We start from the raw sequence: 22,747 nt of genomic DNA, 5'->3' as shown, positions 1-22,747 counted from the left end.
TCCATGTCAGAGGCATAAAAGGGATGTGGCAGCAAGAACCCCACAGTCCCTGTGCCAGCCCTTCGGATCCTATGGAGTGTGCAGCCCCCTTTCCCAGCCCTGCAGTGATTACAGCAGCCACCCTACAAATCCCCTTTCCCAGCCCCAGTGATTTCAGCTCTTCACCCACAAGCTTTATTTAACTGCCAGCTCTCTTCGTTAGCTCCAGCTGTGCCTTTCTCCATCTTCAGCGTGCAGGATCTTGGCCTTGGCTGCAGCTCTGCAACACTTCAGCTCGTGCCCCAGGGTGTCTAAGCCCACCCCACCATCAATATCCCAGTCCTGCAGTGATTTCAGCTCCTACCCAAAAGTGCCCAGCCACTGTGCCTAGCCTGTATTATTTCAATTCAAAGCCCAGAACCCCACTCTCAGCAATAGAGTTCTTTTACAATTTTCAGACACAATCCCAGCCCCACAGTCCATTTGCCAGCCCCTCAGGTGCCGTCGCAGACCGAGAACATATCACTGCATTGCCAGGATTTTCAGGCGCAATCTTAGAGCCCCCACGTGCGCACTACACATCCTGTTCTAGTTTCAGTCACAAGCCCAGCCCCAGCATCCATGTCAGAGGCATAAAAGGGATGTGGCAGCAAGAACCCCACAGTCCCTGTGCCAGCCCTTCGGATCCTATGGAGTGTGCAGCCCCCTTTCCCAGCCCTGCAGTGATTACAGCAGCCACCCTACAAATCCCCTTTCCCAGCCCCAGTGATTTCAGCTCTTCACCCACAAGCTTTATTTAACTGCCAGCTCTCTTCGTTAGCTCCAGCTGTGCCTTTCTCCATCTTCAGCGTGCAGGATCTTGGCCTTGGCTGCAGCTCTGCAACACTTCAGCTCGTGCCCCAGGGTGTCTAAGCCCACCCCACCATCAATATCCCAGTCCTGCAGTGATTTCAGCTCCTACCCAAAAGTGCCCAGCCACTGTGCCTAGCCTGTATTATTTCAATTCAAAGCCCAGAATCCCGCTCTCAGCAATAGAATTCTTTTTCCATTTTCAGACACAATCCCAGCCCCACAGTGACTTTGCCCCCAGCCCCACAGGTGCCGTCGCAGACCGAGAACATATCACTGCATTGCCGGGATTTTCAGGCGCAATCTTAGAGCCCCCACGTGCGCACTACACATCCTGTTCTAGTTTCAGTCACAAGCCCAGCCCCAGCATCCATGTCACAGGCATAAAGGGATGTGGCAGCAAGAACCCCACAGTCCCTGTGCCAGCCCTTCGGATCCTATGGAGTGTGCAGCCCCCTTTCCCAGCCCTGCAGTGATTACAGCAGCCACCCTACAAATCCCCTTTCCCAGCCCCAGTGATTTCAGCTCTTCACCCACAAGCTTTATTTAACTGCCAGCTCTCTTCGTTAGCTCCAGCTGTGCCTTTCTCCATCTTCAGCGTGCAGGATCTTGGCCTTGGCTGCAGCTCTGCAACACTTCAGCTCGTGCCCCAGGGTGTCTAAGCCCACCCCACCATCAATATCCCAGTCCTGCAGTGATTTCAGCTCCTACCCAAAAGTGCCCAGCCACTGTGCCTAGCCTGTATTATTTCAATTCAAAGCCCAGAACCCCACTCTCAGCAATAGAGTTCTTTTACAATTTTCAGACACAATCCCAGCCCCACAGTCCATTTGCCAGCCCCTCAGGTGCCGTCGCAGACCGAGAACATATCACTGCATTGCCAGGATTTTCAGGCGCAATCTTAGAGCCCCCACGTGCGCACTACACATCCTGTTCTAGTTTCAGTCACAAGCCCAGCCCCAGCATCCATGTCAGAGGCATAAAAGGGATGTGGCAGCAAGAACCCCACAGTCCCTGTGCCAGCCCTTCGGATCCTATGGAGTGTGCAGCCCCCTTTCCCAGCCCTGCAGTGATTACAGCAGCCACCCTACAAATCCCCTTTCCCAGCCCCAGTGATTTCAGCTCTTCACCCACAAGCTTTATTTAACTGCCAGCTCTCTTCGTTAGCTCCAGCTGTGCCTTTCTCCATCTTCAGCGTGCAGGATCTTGGCCTTGGCTGCAGCTCTGCAACACTTCAGCTCGTGCCCCAGGGTGTCTAAGCCCACCCCAGAATCAATATCCCAGTCCTGCAGTGATTTCAGCTCCTACCCAAAAATGCCCAGCCACTGTGCCTACGCTGTATTATTTCAATTCAAAGCCCAGAATCCCGCTCTCAGCAATAGAATTCTTTTTCCATTTTCAGACACAATCCCAGCCTCACAGTGACTTTGCCCCCAGCCCCACAGGTGCCGTCGCAGACCGAGAACATATCACTGCATTGCCGGGATTTTCAGGCGCAATCTTAGAGCCCCCACGTGCGCACTACACATCCTGTTCTAGTTTCAGTCACAAGCCCAGCCCCAGCATCCATGTCAGAGGCATAAAAGGGATGTGGCAGCAAGAACCCCACAGTCCCTGTGCCAGCCCTTCGGATCCTATGGAGTGTGCAGCCCCCTTTCCCAGCCCTGCAGTGATTACAGCAGCCACCCTACAAATCCCCTTTCCCAGCCCCAGTGATTTCAGCTCTTCACCCACAAGCTTTATTTAACTGCCAGCTCTCTTCGTTAGCTCCAGCTGTGCCTTTCTCCATCTTCAGCGTGCAGGATCTTGGCCTTGGCTGCAGCTCTGCAACACTTCAGCTCGTGCCCCAGGGTGTCTAAGCCCACCCCAGAATCAATATCCCAGTTCTGAAGTGATTTCAGCTGCCACCCACCAATGCCCACCCACTGTGCCTACGCTGTATTATTTCAATTCAAAGCCCAGAACCCCGCTCTCAGCAATAGAATTCTTTTTCCATTTTCAGACACAATCCCAGCCCCACAGTGACTTTGCCCCCAGCCCCACAGGTGCCGTCGCAGACCGAGAACATATCACTGCATTGCCGGGATTTTCAGGCGCAATCTTAGAGCCCCCACGTGCGCACTACACATCCTGTTCTAGTTTCAGTCACAAGCCCAGCCCCAGCATCCATGTCACAGGCATAAAGGGATGTGGCAGCAAGAACCCCACAGTCCCTGTGCCAGCCCTTCGGATCCTATGGAGTGTGCAGCCCCCTTTCCCAGCCCTGCAGTGATTACAGCAGCCACCCTACAAATCCCCTTTCCCAGCCCCAGTGATTTCAGCTCTTCACCCACAAGCTTTATTTAACTGCCAGCTCTCTTCGTTAGCTCCAGCTGTGCCTTTCTCCATCTTCAGCGTGCAGGATCTTGGCCTTGGCTGCAGCTCTGCAACACTTCAGCTCGTGCCCCAGGGTGTCTAAGCCCACCCCACCATCAATATCCCAGTCCTGCAGTGATTTCAGCTCCTACCCAAAAATGCCCAGCCACTGTGCCTAGCCTGTATTATTTCAATTCAAAGCCCAGAACCCCACTCTCAGCAATAGAGTTCTTTTACAATTTTCAGACACAATCCCAGCCCCACAGTCCATTTGCCAGCCCCTCAGGTGCCGTCGCAGACCGAGAACATATCACTGCATTGCCAGGATTTTCAGGCGCAATCTTAGAGCCCCCACGTGCGCACTACACATCCTGTTCTAGTTTCAGTCACAAGCCCAGCCCCAGCATCCATGTCAGAGGCATAAAAGGGATGTGGCAGCAAGAACCCCACAGTCCCTGTGCCAGCCCTTCGGATCCTATGGAGTGTGCAGCCCCCTTTCCCAGCCCTGCAGTGATTACAGCAGCCACCCTACAAATCCCCTTTCCCAGCCCCAGTGATTTCAGCTCTTCACCCACAAGCTTTATTTAACTGCCAGCTCTCTTCGTTAGCTCCAGCTGTGCCTTTCTCCATCTTCAGCGTGCAGGATCTTGGCCTTGGCTGCAGCTCTGCAACACTTCAGCTCGTGCCCCAGGGTGTCTAAGCCCACCCCAGAATCAATATCCCAGTCCTGCAGTGATTTCAGCTCCTACCCAAAAGTGCCCAGCCACTGTGCCTAGCCTGTATTATTTCAATTCAAAGCCCAGAACCCCGCTCTCAGCAATAGAGTTCTTTTACAATTTTCAGACACAATCCCAGCCCCACAGTCCATTTGCCAGCCCCACAGTGACTTTGCCCCCAGCCCCACAGGTGCCGTCGCAGACCGAGAACATATCACTGCATTGCCGGGATTTTCAGGCGCAATATTAGAGCCCCCACGTGCACACTACACATCCTGTTCTAGTTTCAGTCACAAGCCCAGCCCCAGCATCCATGTCACAGGCATAAAAGGATGTGGCAGCAAGAACCCCACAGTCCCTGTGCCAGCCCTTCGGATCCTATGGAGTGTGCAGCCCCCTTTCCCAGCCCTGCAGTGATTACAGCAGCCGCCCTACAAATCCCCTTTCCCAGCCCCAGTGATTTCAGCTCTTCACCCACAAGCTTTATTTAACTGCCAGCTCTCTTCGTTAGCTCCAGCTGTGCCTTTCTCCATCTTCAGCGTGCAGGATCTTGGCCTTGGCTGCAGCTCTGCAACACTTCAGCTCGTGCCCCGGGGTGTCTAAGCCCACCCCAGAATCAATATCCCAGTTCTGAAGTGATTTCAGCTGCCACCCACCAATGCCCACCCACTGTGCCTACGCTGTATTATTTCAATTCAAAGCCCAGAACCCCGCTCTCAGCAATAGAATTCTTTTTCCATTTTCAGACACAATCCCAGCCCCACAGTGACTTTGCCCCCAGCCCCATAGGTGCCGTCGCAGACCGAGAACATATCACTGCATTGCCAGGATTTTCAGGCGCAATCTTAGAGCCCCCACGTGCGCACTACACATCCTGTTCTAGTTTCAGTCACAAGCCCAGCCCCAGCATCCATGTCAGAGGCATAAAAGGGATGTGGCAGCAAGAACCCCACAGTCCCTGTGCCAGCCCTTCGGATCCTATGGAGTGTGCAGCCCCCTTTCGCAGCCCAGCAGTGATTAGAGCACCCGCCCTACAAATCCCCTTTCCCAGCCCCAGTGATTTCAGCTCTTCACCCACAAGCTTTATTTAACTGCCAGCTCTCTTCGTTAGCTCCAGCTGTGCCTTTCTCCATCTTCAGCGTGCAGGATCTTGGCCTTGGCTGCAGCTCTGCAACACTTCAGCTCGTGCCCCAGGGTGTCTAAGCCCACCCCAGAATCAATATCCCAGCCCTGCAGTGATTTCAGCTCCTACCCAAAAATGCCCAGCCACTGTGCCTAGCCTGTATTATTTCAATTCAAAGCCCAGAACCCCGCTCTCAGCAATAGAGTTCTTTTACAATTTTCAGACACAATCCCAGCCCCACAGTCCATTTGCCAGCCCCTCAGGTGCCGTCGCAGACCGAGAACATATCACTGCATTGCCAGGATTTTCAGGTGCAATCTTAGAGCCCCCACGTGCGCACTATACATCCTGTTCTAGTTTCAGTCACAAGCCCAGCCCCAGCATCCATGTCAGAGGCATAAAAGGGATGTGGCAGCAAGAACCCCACAGTCCCTGTGCCAGCCCTTCGGATCCTATGGAGTGTGCAGCCCCCTTTCCCAGCCCTGCAGTGATTAGAGCACCCGCCCTACAAATCCCCTTTCCCAGCCCCAGTGATTTCAGCTCTTCACCCACAAGCTTTATTTAACTGCCAGCTCTCTTCGTTAGCTCCAGCTGTGCCTTTCTCCATCTTCAGCGTGCAGGATCTTGGCCTTGGCTGCAGCTCTGCAACACTTCAGCTCGTGCCCCAGGGTGTCTAAGCCCACCCCAGAATCAATATCCCAGTCCTGCAGTGATTTCAGCTCCTACCCAAAAATGCCCAGCCACTGTGCCTACCCTGTATTATTTCAATTCAAAGCCCAGAATCCCGCTCTCAGCAATAGAGTTCTTTTACAATTTTCAGACACAATCCCAGCCCCACAGTGACTTTGCCCCCAGCCCCACAGGTGCCGTCGCAGACCGAGAACATATCACTGCATTGCCGGGATTTTCAGGCGCAATGTTAGAGCCCCCACGTGCGCACTACACATCCTGTTCTAGTTTCAGTCACAAGCCCAGCCCCAGCATCCATGTCACAGGCATAAAAGGGATGTGGCAGCAAGAACCCCACAGTCCCTGTGCCAGCCCTTCGGATCCTATGGAGTGTGCAGCCCCCTTTCCCAGCCCTGCAGTGATTACAGCAGCCACCCTACAAATCCCCTTTCCCAGCCCCAGTGATTTCAGCTCTTCACCCACAAGCTTTATTTAACTGCCAGCTCTCTTCGTTAGCTCCAGCTGTGCCTTTCTCCATCTTCAGCGTGCAGGATCTTGGCCTTGGCTGCAGCTCTGCAACACTTCAGCTCGTGCCCCAGGGTGTCTAAGCCCACCCCACCATCAATATCCCAGTCCTGCAGTGATTTCAGCTCCTACCCAAAAATGCCCAGCCACTGTGCCTAGCCTGTATTATTTCAATTCAAAGCCCAGAACCCCGCTCTCAGCAATAGAGTTCTTTTACAATTTTCAGACACAATCCCAGCCCCACAGTCCATTTGCCAGCCCCTCAGGTGCCGTCGCAGACCGAGAACATATCACTGCATTGCCAGGATTTTCAGGCGCAATCTTAGAGCCCCCACGTGCGCACTACACATCCTGTTCTAGTTTCAGTCACAAGCCCAGCCCCAGCATCCATGTCAGAGGCATAAAAGGGATGTGGCAGCAAGAACCCCACAGTCCCTGTGCCAGCCCTTCGGATCCTATGGAGTGTGCAGCCCCCTTTCCCAGCCCTGCAGTGATTACAGCAGCCACCCTACAAATCCCCTTTCCCAGCCCCAGTGATTTCAGCTCTTCACCCACAAGCTTTATTTAACTGCCAGCTCTCTTCGTTAGCTCCAGCTGTGCCTTTCTCCATCTTCAGCGTGCAGGATCTTGGCCTTGGCTGCAGCTCTGCAACACTTCAGCTCGTGCCCCAGGGTGTCTAAGCCCACCCCACCATCAATATACCAGTCCTGCAGTGATTTCAGCTCCTACCCAAAAATGCCCAGCCACTGTGCCTAGCCTGTATTATTTCAATTCAAAGCCCAGAACCCCGCTCTCAGCAATAGAGTTCTTTTACAATTTTCAGACACAATCCCAGCCCCACAGTCCATTTGCCAGCCCCACAGTGACTTTGCCCCCAGCCCCACAGGTGCCGTCGCAGACCGAGAACATATCACTGCATTGCCGGGATTTTCAGGCGCAATATTAGAGCCCCCACGTGCACACTACACATCCTGTTCTAGTTTCAGTCACAAGCCCAGCCCCAGCATCCATGTCAGAGGCATAAAAGGGATGTGGCAGCAAGAACCCCACAGTCCCTGTGCCAGCCCTTCGGATCCTATGGAGTGTGCAGCCCCCTTTCCCAGCCCTGCAGTGATTACAGCAGCCGCCCTACAAATCCCCTTTCCCAGCCCCAGTGATTTCAGCTCTTCACCCACAAGCTTTATTTAACTGCCAGCTCTCTTCGTTAGCTCCAGCTGTGCCTTTCTCCATCTTCAGCGTGCAGGATCTTGGCCTTGGCTCCAGCTCTGCAACACTTCAGCTCGTGCCCCAGGGTGTCTAAGCCCACCCCAGAATCAATATCCCAGTTCTGAAGTGATTTCAGCTGCCACCCACCAATGCCCACCCACTGTGCCTACGCTGTATTATTTCAATTCAAAGCCCAGAACCCCGCTCTCAGCAATAGAATTCTTTTTCCATTTTCAGACACAATCCCAGCCCCACAGTGACTTTGCCCCCAGCCCCATAGGTGCCGTCGCAGACCGAGAACATATCACTGCATTGCCAGGATTTTCAGGCGCAATGTTAGAGCCCCCACGTGCGCACTACACATCCTGTTCTAGTTTCAGTCACAAGCCCAGCCCCAGCATCCATGTCAGAGGCATAAAAGGGATGTGGCAGCAAGAACCCCACAGTCCCTGTGCCAGCCCTTCGGATCCTATGGAGTGTGCAGCCCCCTTTCGCAGCCCTGCAGTGATTAGAGCACCCGCCCTACAAATCCCCTTTCCCAGCCCCAGTGATTTCAGCTCTTCACCCACAAGCTTTATTTAACTGCCAGCTCTCTTCGTTAGCTCCAGCTGTGCCTTTCTCCATCTTCAGCGTGCAGGATCTTGGCCTTGGCTGCAGCTCTGCAACACTTCAGCTCGTGCCCCAGGGTGTCTAAGCCCACCCCAGAATCAATATCCCAGTCCTGCAGTGATTTCAGCTCCTACCCAAAAATGCCCAGCCACTGTGCCTAGCCTGTATTATTTCAATTCAAAGCCCAGAACCCCGCTCTCAGCAATAGAGTTCTTTTTCCATTTTCAGACACAATCCCAGCCCCACAGTGACTTTGCCCCCAGCCCCACAGGTGCCGTCGCAGACCGAGAACATATCACTGCATTGCCGGGATTTTCAGGCGCAATGTTAGAGCCCCCACGTGCGCACTACACATCCTTTTCTAGTTTCAGTCACAAGCCCAGCCCCAGCATCCATGTCACAGGCATAAAGGGATGTGGCAGCAAGAACCCCACAGTCCCTGTGCCAGCCCTTCGGATCCTATGGAGTGTGCAGCCCCCTTTCCCAGCCCTGCAGTGATTACAGCAGCCACCCTACAAATCCCCTTTCCCAGCCCCAGTGATTTCAGCTCTTCACCCACAAGCTTTATTTAACTGCCAGCTCTCTTCGTTAGCTCCAGCTGTGCCTTTCTCCATCTTCAGCGTGCAGGATCTTGGCCTTGGCTGCAGCTCTGCAACACTTCAGCTCGTGCCCCAGGGTGTCTAAGCCCACCCCAGAATCAATATCCCAGTTCTGAAGTGATTTCAGCTGCCACCCACCAATGCCCACCCACTGTGCCTACGCTGTATTATTTCAATTCAAAGCCCAGAACCCCGCTCTCAGCAATAGAGTTCTTTTACAATTTTCAGACACAATCCCAGCCCCACAGTCCATTTGCCAGCCCCTCAGGTGCCGTCGCAGACCGAGAACATATCACTGCATTGCCAGGATTTTCAGGCGCAATCTTAGAGCCCCCACGTGCGCACTACACATCCTGTTCTAGTTTCAGTCACAAGCCCAGCCCCAGCATCCATGTCAGAGGCATAAAAGGGATGTGGCAGCAAGAACCCCACAGTCCCTGTGCCAGCCCTTCGGATCCTATGGAGTGTGCAGCCCCCTTTCCCAGCCCTGCAGTGATTACAGCAGCCACCCTACAAATCCCCTTTCCCAGCCCCAGTGATTTCAGCTCTTCACCCACAAGCTTTATTTAACTGCCAGCTCTCTTCGTTAGCTCCAGCTGTGCCTTTCTCCATCTTCAGCGTGCAGGATCTTGGCCTTGGCTGCAGCTCTGCAACACTTCAGCTCGTGCCCCAGGGTGTCTAAGCCCACCCCACCATCAATATCCCAGTCCTGCAGTGATTTCAGCTCCTACCCACCAATGCCCAGCCACTGTGCCTACGCTGTATTATTTCAATTCAAAGCCCAGAACCCCGCTCTCAGCAATAGAATTCTTTTTCCATTTTCAGACACAATCCCAGCCCCACAGTGACTTTGCCCCCAGCCCCACAGGTGCCGTCGCAGACCGAGAACATATCACTGCATTGCCGGGATTTTCAGGCGCAATCTTAGAGCCCCCACGTGCGCACTACACATCCTGTTCTAGTTTCAGTCACAAGCCCAGCCCCAGCATCCATGTCAGAGGCATAAAAGGGATGTGGCAGCAAGAACCCCACAGTCCCTGTGCCAGCCCTTCGGATCCTATGGAGTGTGCAGCCCCCTTTCCCAGCCCTGCAGTGATTACAGCAGCCACCCTACAAATCCCCTTTCCCAGCCCCAGTGATTTCAGCTCTTCACCCACAAGCTTTATTTAACTGCCAGCTCTCTTCGTTAGCTCCAGCTGTGCCTTTCTCCATCTTCAGCGTGCAGGATCTTGGCCTTGGCTGCAGCTCTGCAACACTTCAGCTCGTGCCCCAGGGTGTCTAAGCCCACCCCAGAATCAATATCCCAGTCCTGCAGTGATTTCAGCTCCTACCCAAAAATGCCCAGCCACTGTGCCTACGCTGTATTATTTCAATTCAAAGCCCAGAATCCCGCTCTCAGCAATAGAATTCTTTTTCCATTTTCAGACACAATCCCAGCCTCACAGTGACTTTGCCCCCAGCCCCACAGGTGCCGTCGCAGACCGAGAACATATCACTGCATTGCCGGGATTTTCAGGCGCAATCTTAGAGCCCCCACGTGCGCACTACACATCCTGTTCTAGTTTCAGTCACAAGCCCAGCCCCAGCATCCATGTCAGAGGCATAAAAGGGATGTGGCAGCAAGAACCCCACAGTCCCTGTGCCAGCCCTTCGGATCCTATGGAGTGTGCAGCCCCCTTTCCCAGCCCTGCAGTGATTACAGCAGCCACCCTACAAATCCCCTTTCCCAGCCCCAGTGATTTCAGCTCTTCACCCACAAGCTTTATTTAACTGCCAGCTCTCTTCGTTAGCTCCAGCTGTGCCTTTCTCCATCTTCAGCGTGCAGGATCTTGGCCTTGGCTGCAGCTCTGCAACACTTCAGCTCGTGCCCCAGGGTGTCTAAGCCCACCCCAGAATCAATATCCCAGTTCTGAAGTGATTTCAGCTGCCACCCACCAATGCCCACCCACTGTGCCTACGCTGTATTATTTCAATTCAAAGCCCAGAACCCCGCTCTCAGCAATAGAATTCTTTTTCCATTTTCAGACACAATCCCAGCCCCACAGTGACTTTGCCCCCAGCCCCACAGGTGCCGTCGCAGACCGAGAACATATCACTGCATTGCCGGGATTTTCAGGCGCAATCTTAGAGCCCCCACGTGCGCACTACACATCCTGTTCTAGTTTCAGTCACAAGCCCAGCCCCAGCATCCATGTCACAGGCATAAAGGGATGTGGCAGCAAGAACCCCACAGTCCCTGTGCCAGCCCTTCGGATCCTATGGAGTGTGCAGCCCCCTTTCCCAGCCCTGCAGTGATTACAGCAGCCACCCTACAAATCCCCTTTCCCAGCCCCAGTGATTTCAGCTCTTCACCCACAAGCTTTATTTAACTGCCAGCTCTCTTCGTTAGCTCCAGCTGTGCCTTTCTCCATCTTCAGCGTGCAGGATCTTGGCCTTGGCTGCAGCTCTGCAACACTTCAGCTCGTGCCCCAGGGTGTCTAAGCCCACCCCACCATCAATATCCCAGTCCTGCAGTGATTTCAGCTCCTACCCAAAAATGCCCAGCCACTGTGCCTAGCCTGTATTATTTCAATTCAAAGCCCAGAACCCCACTCTCAGCAATAGAGTTCTTTTACAATTTTCAGACACAATCCCAGCCCCACAGTCCATTTGCCAGCCCCTCAGGTGCCGTCGCAGACCGAGAACATATCACTGCATTGCCAGGATTTTCAGGCGCAATCTTAGAGCCCCCACGTGCGCACTACACATCCTGTTCTAGTTTCAGTCACAAGCCCAGCCCCAGCATCCATGTCAGAGGCATAAAAGGGATGTGGCAGCAAGAACCCCACAGTCCCTGTGCCAGCCCTTCGGATCCTATGGAGTGTGCAGCCCCCTTTCCCAGCCCTGCAGTGATTACAGCAGCCACCCTACAAATCCCCTTTCCCAGCCCCAGTGATTTCAGCTCTTCACCCACAAGCTTTATTTAACTGCCAGCTCTCTTCGTTAGCTCCAGCTGTGCCTTTCTCCATCTTCAGCGTGCAGGATCTTGGCCTTGGCTGCAGCTCTGCAACACTTCAGCTCGTGCCCCAGGGTGTCTAAGCCCACCCCAGAATCAATATCCCAGTCCTGCAGTGATTTCAGCTCCTACCCAAAAGTGCCCAGCCACTGTGCCTAGCCTGTATTATTTCAATTCAAAGCCCAGAACCCCGCTCTCAGCAATAGAGTTCTTTTACAATTTTCAGACACAATCCCAGCCCCACAGTCCATTTGCCAGCCCCACAGTGACTTTGCCCCCAGCCCCACAGGTGCCGTCGCAGACCGAGAACATATCACTGCATTGCCGGGATTTTCAGGCGCAATATTAGAGCCCCCACGTGCACACTACACATCCTGTTCTAGTTTCAGTCACAAGCCCAGCCCCAGCATCCATGTCACAGGCATAAAAGGATGTGGCAGCAAGAACCCCACAGTCCCTGTGCCAGCCCTTCGGATCCTATGGAGTGTGCAGCCCCCTTTCCCAGCCCTGCAGTGATTACAGCAGCCGCCCTACAAATCCCCTTTCCCAGCCCCAGTGATTTCAGCTCTTCACCCACAAGCTTTATTTAACTGCCAGCTCTCTTCGTTAGCTCCAGCTGTGCCTTTCTCCATCTTCAGCGTGCAGGATCTTGGCCTTGGCTGCAGCTCTGCAACACTTCAGCTCGTGCCCCGGGGTGTCTAAGCCCACCCCAGAATCAATATCCCAGTTCTGAAGTGATTTCAGCTGCCACCCACCAATGCCCACCCACTGTGCCTACGCTGTATTATTTCAATTCAAAGCCCAGAACCCCGCTCTCAGCAATAGAATTCTTTTTCCATTTTCAGACACAATCCCAGCCCCACAGTGACTTTGCCCCCAGCCCCATAGGTGCCGTCGCAGACCGAGAACATATCACTGCATTGCCAGGATTTTCAGGCGCAATCTTAGAGCCCCCACGTGCGCACTACACATCCTGTTCTAGTTTCAGTCACAAGCCCAGCCCCAGCATCCATGTCAGAGGCATAAAAGGGATGTGGCGGCAAGAACCCCACAGTCCCTGTGCCAGCCCTTCGGATCCTATGGAGTGTGCAGCCCCCTTTCGCAGCCCAGCAGTGATTAGAGCACCCGCCCTACAAATCCCCTTTCCCAGCCCCAGTGATTTCAGCTCTTCACCCACAAGCTTTATTTAACTGCCAGCTCTCTTCGTTAGCTCCAGCTGTGCCTTTCTCCATCTTCAGCGTGCAGGATCTTGGCCTTGGCTGCAGCTCTGCAACACTTCAGCTCGTGCCCCAGGGTGTCTAAGCCCACCCCAGAATCAATATCCCAGCCCTGCAGTGATTTCAGCTCCTACCCAAAAATGCCCAGCCACTGTGCCTAGCCTGTATTATTTCAATTCAAAGCCCAGAACCCCGCTCTCAGCAATAGAGTTCTTTTACAATTTTCAGACACAATCCCAGCCCCACAGTCCATTTGCCAGCCCCTCAGGTGCCGTCGCAGACCGAGAACATATCACTGCATTGCCAGGATTTTCAGGTGCAATCTTAGAGCCCCCACGTGCGCACTATACATCCTGTTCTAGTTTCAGTCACAAGCCCAGCCCCAGCATCCATGTCAGAGGCATAAAAGGGATGTGGCAGCAAGAACCCCACAGTCCCTGTGCCAGCCCTTCGGATCCTATGGAGTGTGCAGCCCCCTTTCCCAGCCCTGCAGTGATTAGAGCACCCGCCCTACAAATCCCCTTTCCCAGCCCCAGTGATTTCAGCTCTTCACCCACAAGCTTTATTTAACTGCCAGCTCTCTTCGTTAGCTCCAGCTGTGCCTTTCTCCATCTTCAGCGTGCAGGATCTTGGCCTTGGCTGCAGCTCTGCAACACTTCAGCTCGTGCCCCAGGGTGTCTAAGCCCACCCCAGAATCAATATCCCAGTCCTGCAGTGATTTCAGCTCCTACCCAAAAATGCCCAGCCACTGTGCCTACCCTGTATTATTTCAATTCAAAGCCCAGAATCCCGCTCTCAGCAATAGAGTTCTTTTACAATTTTCAGACACAATCCCAGCCCCACAGTGACTTTGCCCCCAGCCCCACAGGTGCCGTCGCAGACCGAGAACATATCACTGCATTGCCGGGATTTTCAGGCGCAATGTTAGAGCCCCCACGTGCGCACTACACATCCTGTTCTAGTTTCAGTCACAAGCCCAGCCCCAGCATCCATGTCACAGGCATAAAGGGATGTGGCAGCAAGAACCCCACAGTCCCTGTGCCAGCCCTTCGGATCCTATGGAGTGTGCAGCCCCCTTTCCCAGCCCTGCAGTGATTACAGCAGCCACCCTACAAATCCCCTTTCCCAGCCCCAGTGATTTCAGCTCTTCACCCACAAGCTTTATTTAACTGCCAGCTCTCTTCGTTAGCTCCAGCTGTGCCTTTCTCCATCTTCAGCGTGCAGGATCTTGGCCTTGGCTGCAGCTCTGCAACACTTCAGCTCGTGCCCCAGGGTGTCTAAGCCCACCCCACCATCAATATCCCAGTCCTGCAGTGATTTCAGCTCCTACCCAAAAATGCCCAGCCACTGTGCCTAGCCTGTATTATTTCAATTCAAAGCCCAGAACCCCGCTCTCAGCAATAGAGTTCTTTTACAATTTTCAGACACAATCCCAGCCCCACAGTCCATTTGCCAGCCCCTCAGGTGCCGTCGCAGACCGAGAACATATCACTGCATTGCCAGGATTTTCAGGCGCAATCTTAGAGCCCCCACGTGCGCACTACACATCCTGTTCTAGTTTCAGTCACAAGCCCAGCCCCAGCATCCATGTCAGAGGCATAAAAGGGATGTGGCAGCAAGAACCCCACAGTCCCTGTGCCAGCCCTTCGGATCCTATGGAGTGTGCAGCCCCCTTTCCCAGCCCTGCAGTGATTACAGCAGCCACCCTACAAATCCCCTTTCCCAGCCCCAGTGATTTCAGCTCTTCACCCACAAGCTTTATTTAACTGCCAGCTCTCTTCGTTAGCTCCAGCTGTGCCTTTCTCCATCTTCAGCGTGCAGGATCTTGGCCTTGGCTGCAGCTCTGCAACACTTCAGCTCGTGCCCCAGGGTGTCTAAGCCCACCCCACCATCAATATACCAGTCCTGCAGTGATTTCAGCTCCTACCCAAAAATGCCCAGCCACTGTGCCTAGCCTGTATTATTTCAATTCAAAGCCCAGAACCCCGCTCTCAGCAATAGAGTTCTTTTACAATTTTCAGACACAATCCCAGCCCCACAGTCCATTTGCCAGCCCCACAGTGACTTTGCCCCCAGCCCCACAGGTGCCGTCGCAGACCGAGAACATATCACTGCATTGCCGGGATTTTCAGGCGCAATATTAGAGCCCCCACGTGCACACTACACATCCTGTTCTAGTTTCAGTCACAAGCCCAGCCCCAGCATCCATGTCACAGGCATAAAAGGATGTGGCAGCAAGAACCCCACAGTCCCTGTGCCAGCCCTTCGGATCCTATGGAGTGTGCAGCCCCCTTTCCCAGCCCTGCAGTGATTACAGCAGCCGCCCTACAAATCCCCTTTCCCAGCCCCAGTGATTTCAGCTCTTCACCCACAAGCTTTATTTAACTGCCAGCTCTCTTCGTTAGCTCCAGCTGTGCCTTTCTCCATCTTCAGCGTGCAGGATCTTGGCCTTGGCTCCAGCTCTGCAACACTTCAGCTCGTGCCCCAGGGTGTCTAAGCCCACCCCAGAATCAATATCCCAGTTCTGAAGTGATTTCAGCTGCCACCCACCAATGCCCACCCACTGTGCCTACGCTGTATTATTTCAATTCAAAGCCCAGAACCCCGCTCTCAGCAATAGAATTCTTTTTCCATTTTCAGACACAATCCCAGCCCCACAGTGACTTTGCCCCCAGCCCCATAGGTGCCGTCGCAGACCGAGAACATATCACTGCATTGCCAGGATTTTCAGGCGCAATGTTAGAGCCCCCACGTGCGCACTACACATCCTGTTCTAGTTTCAGTCACAAGCCCAGCCCCAGCATCCATGTCAGAGGCATAAAAGGGATGTGGCAGCAAGAACCCCACAGTCCCTGTGCCAGCCCTTCGGATCCTATGGAGTGTGCAGCCCCCTTTCGCAGCCCTGCAGTGATTAGAGCACCCGCCCTACAAATCCCCTTTCCCAGCCCCAGTGATTTCAGCTCTTCACCCACAAGCTTTATTTAACTGCCAGCTCTCTTCGTTAGCTCCAGCTGTGCCTTTCTCCATCTTCAGCGTGCAGGATCTTGGCCTTGGCTGCAGCTCTGCAACACTTCAGCTCGTGCCCCAGGGTGTCTAAGCCCACCCCAGAATCAATATCCCAGTCCTGCAGTGATTTCAGCTCCTACCCAAAAATGCCCAGCCACTGTGCCTAGCCTGTATTATTTCAATTCAAAGCCCAGAACCCCGCTCTCAGCAATAGAGTTCTTTTTCCATTTTCAGACACAATCCCAGCCCCACAGTGACTTTGCCCCCAGCCCCACAGGTGCCGTCGCAGACCGAGAACATATCACTGCATTGCCGGGATTTTCAGGCGCAATCTTAGAGCCCCCACGTGCGCACTACACATCCTGTTCTAGTTTCAGTCACAAGCCCAGCCCCAGCATCCATGTCACAGGCATAAAGGGATGTGGCAGCAAGAACCCCACAGTCCCTGTGCCAGCCCTTCGGATCCTATGGAGTGTGCAGCCCCCTTTCCCAGCCCTGCAGTGATTACAGCAGCCACCCTACAAATCCCCTTTCCCAGCCCCAGTGATTTCAGCTCTTCACCCACAAGCTTTATTTAACTGCCAGCTCTCTTCGTTAGCTCCAGCTGTGCCTTTCTCCATCTTCAGCGTGCAGGATCTTGGCCTTGGCTGCAGCTCTGCAACACTTCAGCTCGTGCCCCAGGGTGTCTAAGCCCACCCCAGAATCAATATCCCAGTTCTGAAGTGATTTCAGCTGCCACCCACCAATGCCCACCCACTGTGCCTACGCTGTATTATTTCAATTCAAAGCCCAGAACCCCGCTCTCAGCAATAGAATTCTTTTTCCATTTTCAGACACAATCCCAGCCCCACAGTGACTTTGCCCCCAGCCCCACAGGTGCCGTCGCAGACCGAGAACATATCACTGCATTGCCGGGATTTTCAGGCGCAATCTTAGAGCCCCCACGTGCGCACTACACATCCTGTTCTAGTTTCAGTCACAAGCCCAGCCCCAGCATCCATGTCAGAGGCATAAAAGGGATGTGGCGGCAAGAACCCCACAGTCCCTGTGCCAGCCCTTCGGATCCTATGGAGTGTGCAGCCCCCTTTCCCAGCCCTGCAGTGATTACAGCAGCCGCCCTACAAATCCCCTTTCCCAGCCCCAGTGATTTCAGCTCTTCACCCACAAGCTTTATTTAACTGCCAGCTCTCTTCGTTAGCTCCAGCTGTGCCTTTCTCCATCTTCAGCGTGCAGGATCTTGGCCTTGGCTGCAGCTCTGCAACACTTCAGCTCGTGCCCCAGGGTGTCTAAGCCCACCCCACCATCAATATCCCAGTCCTGCAGTGATTTCAGCTCCTACCCAAAAATGCCCAGCCACTGTGCCTAGCCTGTATTATTTCAATTCAAAGCCCAGAACCCCGCTCTCAGCAATAGAGTTCTTTTACAATTTTCAGACACAATCCCAGCCCCACAGTCCATTTGCCAGCCCCTCAGGTGCCGTCGCAGACCGAGAACATATCACTGCATTGCCAGGATTTTCAGGCGCAATCTTAGAGCCCCCACGTGCGCACTACACATCCTGTTCTAGTTTCAGTCACAAGCCCAGCCCCAGCATCCATGTCAGAGGCATAAAAGGGATGTGGCAGCAAGAACCCCACAGTCCCTGTGCCAGCCCTTCGGATCCTATGGAGTGTGCAGCCCCCTTTCCCAGCCCTGCAGTGATTACAGCAGCCACCCTACAAATCCCCTTTCCCAGCCCCAGTGATTTCAGCTCTTCACCCACAAGCTTTATTTAACTGCCAGCTCTCTTCGTTAGCTCCAGCTGTGCCTTTCTCCATCTTCAGCGTGCAGGATCTTGGCCTTGGCTGCAGCTCTGCAACACTTCAGCTCGTGCCCCAGGGTGTCTAAGCCCACCCCACCATCAATATCCCAGTCCTGCAGTGATTTCAGCTCCTACCCACCAATGCCCAGCCACTGTGCCTACGCTGTATTATTTCAATTCAAAGCCCAGAACCCCGCTCTCAGCAATAGAATTCTTTTTCCATTTTCAGACACAATCCCAGCCCCACAGTGACTTTGCCCCCAGCCCCACAGGTGCCGTCGCAGACCGAGAACATATCACTGCATTGCCGGGATTTTCAGGCGCAATCTTAGAGCCCCCACGTGCGCACTACACATCCTGTTCTAGTTTCAGTCACAAGCCCAGCCCCAGCATCCATGTCAGAGGCATAAAAGGGATGTGGCAGCAAGAACCCCACAGTCCCTGTGCCAGCCCTTCGGATCCTATGGAGTGTGCAGCCCCCTTTCCCAGCCCTGCAGTGATTACAGCAGCCACCCTACAAATCCCCTTTCCCAGCCCCAGTGATTTCAGCTCTTCACCCACAAGCTTTATTTAACTGCCAGCTCTCTTCGTTAGCTCCAGCTGTGCCTTTCTCCATCTTCAGCGTGCAGGATCTTGGCCTTGGCTGCAGCTCTGCAACACTTCAGCTCGTGCCCCAGGGTGTCTAAGCCCACCCCAGAATCAATATCCCAGTCCTGCAGTGATTTCAGCTCCTACCCAAAAATGCCCAGCCACTGTGCCTAGCCTGTATTATTTCAATTCAAAGCCCAGAACCCCGCTCTCAGCAATAGAGTTCTTTTTCCATTTTCAGACACAATCCCAGCCCCACAGTGACTTTGCCCCCAGCCCCACAGGTGCCGTCGCAGACCGAGAACATATCACTGCATTGCCGGGATTTTCAGGCGCAATGTTAGAGCCCCCACGTGCGCACTACACATCCTTTTCTAGTTTCAGTCACAAGCCCAGCCCCAGCATCCATGTCACAGGCATAAAGGGATGTGGCAGCAAGAACCCCACAGTCCCTGTGCCAGCCCTTCGGATCCTATGGAGTGTGCAGCCCCCTTTCCCAGCCCTGCAGTGATTACAGCAGCCACCCTACAAATCCCCTTTCCCAGCCCCAGTGATTTCAGCTCTTCACCCACAAGCTTTATTTAACTGCCAGCTCTCTTCGTTAGCTCCAGCTGTGCCTTTCTCCATCTTCAGCGTGCAGGATCTTGGCCTTGGCTGCAGCTCTGCAACACTTCAGCTCGTGCCCCAGGGTGTCTAAGCCCACCCCAGAATCAATATCCCAGTTCTGAAGTGATTTCAGCTGCCACCCACCAATGCCCACCCACTGTGCCTACGCTGTATTATTTCAATTCAAAGCCCAGAACCCCGCTCTCAGCAATAGAATTCTTTTTCCATTTTCAGACACAATCCCAGCCCCACAGTGACTTTGCCCCCAGCCCCACAGGTGCCGTCGCAGACCGAGAACATATCACTGCATTGCCGGGATTTTCAGGCGCAATCTTAGAGCCCCCACGTGCGCACTACACATCCTGTTCTAGTTTCAGTCACAAGCCCAGCCCCAGCATCCATGTCAGAGGCATAAAAGGGATGTGGCGGCAAGAACCCCACAGTCCCTGTGCCAGCCCTTCGGATCCTATGGAGTGTGCAGCCCCCTTTCCCAGCCCTGCAGTGATTACAGCAGCCGCCCTACAAATCCCCTTTCCCAGCCCCAGTGATTTCAGCTCTTCACCCACAAGCTTTATTTAACTGCCAGCTCTCTTCGTTAGCTCCAGCTGTGCCTTTCTCCATCTTCAGCGTGCAGGATCTTGGCCTTGGCTGCAGCTCTGCAACACTTCAGCTCGCGCCCCAGGGTGTCTAAGCCCACCCCACCATCAATATCCCAGTCCTGCAGTGATTTCAGCTCCTACCCAAAAATGCCCAGCCACTGTGCCTAGCCTGTATTATTTCAATTCAAAGCCCAGAACCCCGCTCTCAGCAATAGAGTTCTTTTACAATTTTCAGACACAATCCCAGCCCCACAGTCCATTTGCCAGCCCCTCAGGTGCCGTCGCAGACCGAGAACATATCACTGCATTGCCAGGATTTTCAGGCGCAATCTTAGAGCCCCCACGTGCGCACTACACATCCTGTTCTAGTTTCAGTCACAAGCCCAGCCCCAGCATCCATGTCAGAGGCATAAAAGGGATGTGGCAGCAAGAACCCCACAGTCCCTGTGCCAGCCCTTCGGATCCTATGGAGTGTGCAGCCCCCTTTCCCAGCCCTGCAGTGATTACAGCAGCCACCCTACAAATCCCCTTTCCCAGCCCCAGTGATTTCAGCTCTTCACCCACAAGCTTTATTTAACTGCCAGCTCTCTTCGTTAGCTCCAGCTGTGCCTTTCTCCATCTTCAGCGTGCAGGATCTTGGCCTTGGCTGCAGCTCTGCAACACTTCAGCTCGTGCCCCAGGGTGTCTAAGCCCACCCCACCATCAATATCCCAGTCCTGCAGTGATTTCAGCTCCTACCCACCAATGCCCAGCCACTGTGCCTACGCTGTATTATTTCAATTCAAAGCCCAGAACCCCGCTCTCAGCAATAGAATTCTTTTTCCATTTTCAGACACAATCCCAGCCCCACAGTGACTTTGCCCCCAGCCCCACAGGTGCCGTCGCAGACCGAGAACATATCACTGCATTGCCGGGATTTTCAGGCGCAATCTTAGAGCCCCCACGTGCGCACTACACATCCTGTTCTAGTTTCAGTCACAAGCCCAGCCCCAGCATCCATGTCAGAGGCATAAAAGGGATGTGGCAGCAAGAACCCCACAGTCCCTGTGCCAGCCCTTCGGATCCTATGGAGTGTGCAGCCCCCTTTCCCAGCCCTGCAGTGATTACAGCAGCCACCCTACAAATCCCCTTTCCCAGCCCCAGTGATTTCAGCTCTTCACCCACAAGCTTTATTTAACTGCCAGCTCTCTTCGTTAGCTCCAGCTGTGCCTTTCTCCATCTTCAGCGTGCAGGATCTTGGCCTTGGCTGCAGCTCTGCAACACTTCAGCTCGTGCCCCAGGGTGTCTAAGCCCACCCCAGAATCAATATCCCAGTTCTGAAGTGATTTCAGCTGCCACCCACCAATGCCCACCCACTGTGCCTACGCTGTATTATTTCAATTCAAAGCCCAGAACCCCGCTCTCAGCAATAGAATTCTTTTTCCATTTTCAGACACAATCCCAGCCCCACAGTGACTTTGCCCCCAGCCCCACAGGTGCCGTCGCAGACCGAGAACATATCACTGCATTGCCGGGATTTTCAGGCGCAATGTTAGAGCCCCCACGTGCGCACTACACATCCTGTTCTAGTTTCAGTCACAAGCCCAGCCCCAGCATCCATGTCACAGGCATAAAGGGATGTGGCAGCAAGAACCCCACAGTCCCTGTGCCAGCCCTTCGGATCCTATGGAGTGTGCAGCCCCCTTTCCCAGCCCTGCAGTGATTACAGCAGCCACCCTACAAATCCCCTTTCCCAGCCCCAGTGATTTCAGCTCTTCACCCACAAGCTTTATTTAACTGCCAGCTCTCTTCATTAGCTCCAGCTGTGCCTTTCTCCATCTTCAGCGTGCAGGATCTTGGCCTTGGCTGCAGCTCTGCAACACTTCAGCTCGTGCCCCAGGGTGTCTAAGCCCACCCCACCATCAATATCCCAGTCCTGCAGTGATTTCAGCTCCTACCCAAAAATGCCCAGCCACTGTGCCTAGCCTGTATTATTTCAATTCAAAGCCCAGAACCCCGCTCTCAGCAATAGAGTTCTTTTACAATTTTCAGACACAATCCCAGCCCCACAGTCCATTTGCCAGCCCCTCAGGTGCCGTCGCAGACCGAGAACATATCACTGCATTGCCAGGATTTTCAGGCGCAATCTTAGAGCCCCCACGTGCGCACTACACATCCTGTTCTAGTTTCAGTCACAAGCCCAGCCCCAGCATCCATGTCAGAGGCATAAAAGGGATGTGGCAGCAAGAACCCCACAGTCCCTGTGCCAGCCCTTCGGATCCTATGGAGTGTGCAGCCCCCTTTCCCAGCCCTGCAGTGATTACAGCAGCCACCCTACAAATCCCCTTTCCCAGCCCCAGTGATTTCAGCTCTTCACCCACAAGCTTTATTTAACTGCCAGCTCTCTTCGTTAGCTCCAGCTGTGCCTTTCTCCATCTTCAGCGTGCAGGATCTTGGCCTTGGCTGCAGCTCTGCAACACTTCAGCTCGTGCCCCAGGGTGTCTAAGCCCACCCCACCATCAATATCCCAGTCCTGCAGTGATTTCAGCTCCTACCCAAAAATGCCCAGCCACTGTGCCTAGCCTGTATTATTTCAATTCAAAGCCCAGAATCCCGCTCTCAGCAATAGAATTCTTTTTCCATTTTCAGACACAATCCCAGCCTCACAGTGACTTTGCCCCCAGCCCCACAGGTGCCGTCGCAGACCGAGAACATATCACTGCATTGCCGGGATTTTCAGGCGCAATCTTAGAGCCCCCACGTGCGCACTACACATCCTGTTCTAGTTTCAGTCACAAGCCCAGCCCCAGCATCCATGTCAGAGGCATAAAAGGGATGTGGCAGCAAGAACCCCACAGTCCCTGTGCCAGCCCTTCGGATCCTATGGAGTGTGCAGCCCCCTTTCCCAGCCCTGCAGTGATTACAGCAGCCACCCTACAAATCCCCTTTCCCAGCCCCAGTGATTTCAGCTCTTCACCCACAAGCTTTATTTAACTGCCAGCTCTCTTCGTTAGCTCCAGCTGTGCCTTTCTCCATCTTCAGCGTGCAGGATCTTGGCCTTGGCTGCAGCTCTGCAACACCAGCTCGTGCCCCAGGGTGTCTAAGCCCACCCCACCATCAATATCCCAGTCCTGCAGTGATTTCAGCTCCTACACAAAAATGCCCAGCCACTGTGCCTAGCCTGTATTATTTCAATTCAAAGCCCAGAACCCCACTCTCAGCAATAGAGTTCTTTTACAATTTTCAGACACAATCCCAGCCCCACAGTCCATTTGCCAGCCCCTCAGGTGCCGTCGCAGACCGAGAATATATCACTGCATTGCCAG

This window comes from Lonchura striata, chromosome 1A, assembly GCF_050655825.1.
Source record: "Lonchura striata isolate lonStrDom1 chromosome 1A, ASM5065582v1, whole genome shotgun sequence".
Lineage (NCBI taxonomy): Eukaryota > Metazoa > Chordata > Aves > Passeriformes > Estrildidae > Lonchura > Lonchura striata.
The sequence above is the reverse complement of the archived record's forward strand: the minus strand, read 5'-3'. Positions refer to the sequence as shown.